Source organism: Cervus canadensis, chromosome 8 (genome assembly GCF_019320065.1).
Source record: "Cervus canadensis isolate Bull #8, Minnesota chromosome 8, ASM1932006v1, whole genome shotgun sequence".
Taxonomy (NCBI): Eukaryota; Metazoa; Chordata; class Mammalia; order Artiodactyla; family Cervidae; genus Cervus; species Cervus canadensis.
The window spans coordinates 19,960,493-19,962,103 of NC_057393.1; the positions used below are offsets into that span (position 1 = coordinate 19,960,493).

The 1,611-nt window shown below is 61.1% G+C and overlaps 1 protein-coding gene across 3 annotated transcripts in view; it reads right to left on the reverse strand.

Annotated features, from left to right (window-relative positions):
• SHOC2 (SHOC2 leucine rich repeat scaffold protein) overlaps positions 1–1,611 on the reverse strand; it is an 80,897-nt gene that overhangs the window by 78,826 nt on the left and 460 nt on the right. The window contains exon 1 of one of the 3 annotated variants that reach the window (XM_043475448.1): positions 1,209–1,347. The exons of 1 other annotated variant lie outside the window; for it this stretch is intronic. The gene's annotated coding sequence lies outside the window, so the exon portion shown is untranslated. Of the gene's footprint in view, positions 1–646; positions 1,092–1,208; positions 1,348–1,611 lie in introns of those variants that run through there. One more of the 3 variants, XM_043475450.1, reaches the window with a different exon arrangement.

Sequence of the window (1,611 nt, forward strand, 5' to 3'; positions counted from 1 at the left end):
AAGAAGTGCACAGGTGTAAGCTTAGATATAGACTGGTGGTACTTATCATGAGGGAGTCAAATACTATACAGTCCACATCTGCAACCCAATTTTGCTTCAGCATCCCTAGAGACTTAGAAAACATTTTTTGGGTAGATTGCAAAACATTGCTTCCTCTTTTATTCTCATCACCCCCATTATGATACAAAGCAACAGAGAAGAAAAATCAAATCACCAACTGAAAGTGCTGAAAGCTTAAACACACACACAAAAGCATCTTCTTTCCAACTATTGAAACGGTATTCATTCCACCTGTTTGTAGATTCACACTAACACGATTACACAAACCCTCTGCTGATTTTTGAGGGGGAAAAAAAAAAAAAGAAGGCAATTAATGGCTTGGAGTCATTCTTCTTCTACCTAGGAAAGGAGGGGAGGGAGGTGGTACAAAACAATGGATACTGAGGGGCTGGGGGAAAATCGTTTTGTCCCGAAGCCTCTAGCACTTGGGGGGGGGGGGAAGGGGGGGGGACGCGGGGAGAAGAGTACTTTTCCTCTACCCCTAAAAGCCTCCGCGGAAAAAGGTTACCATTAGGCATGTCCAACAGAGCACTACTTGGATGCCTACAAGTCGCTTCACCAAGCAACACACCCAAAGCCGACTCACCACTCTTCACGGAACCGAGAGGAGCCGGTGAGCGCGGTGGGCTTTGGGGAAGGGGCGAGGAAAGACTCCACCCCGTATCACTACCGCTGCGCCAAGGCCCCCGCCAAAGACTCGCACGCCCACGGGGCGCCCCGCAGCCTGGGCCCGGTGACCCCAGAAGCCTAGTGGAGCGAGACTATCCTCCGGGCGCCCCCGGCCCCGGCTCCTGCACCGGTTAGTCCTCGCCCGGGCGCTGTCCCGGCCGGCCGGCCGCCCGCCGCCACCGCAGGCCCGGCCCCCGGACACTGTCACTCGGCCGGCTCGCTCTCGGTGCTCGGCTGCGGGCCCCGCAGGAGAGTCAGCTCCCAGAGCCCGGGCCTCCCGGCGACAGCACCCAGGAAAACGGCGGCGGCGGCGGCGCCTCCTAGGGCCCCGGCCCCTCGGGCCTCGCCCCGGCCCCGCCGGCTCGCGCCTGTCAGGACGCGCGGGGCCTCCCCCTACCGACCGACCGCCCGACGGACAGGAAGGAAGGCAAGAAGAACCAGCCAACAGGCACCCTCCCGCCTCGGCGGCCCCAGGTTACCGTCAGGAGCCCGGACTTCGCCATCCTCCTCGCTCGCCCTCCTTCCTCCTCCTCTTTGGAAGCGACGCTGCCCAACCGCCGCCCCCCGCCCGCCCCTCCCCCACTCGCCCCGCCCCACCCCGCCCGCCCCTCCACACACTCTCGCTCCTACCGCCCCGCCCCACCTCTCGAGTGCTGGCCCGTCAGTCGCCAGGGAAGAGAAACAGGCGGGGCCAGGGCAGCTAACGCTGCCCAATCAGAGAGACGCACTGTCGCCAGCGACGCTACCCAATCAGAGTGACGTATTGGCGCCAGCTTCCCTCTCTGCGCCCTTTTCCTTTCCTCTGCTCCTGGACGCCCTCTCTCCCGCCCACTGGGCGCCGCTGGCTAGCAGGGTAGAGTGACAACTCTCAAGCGGAAGTTA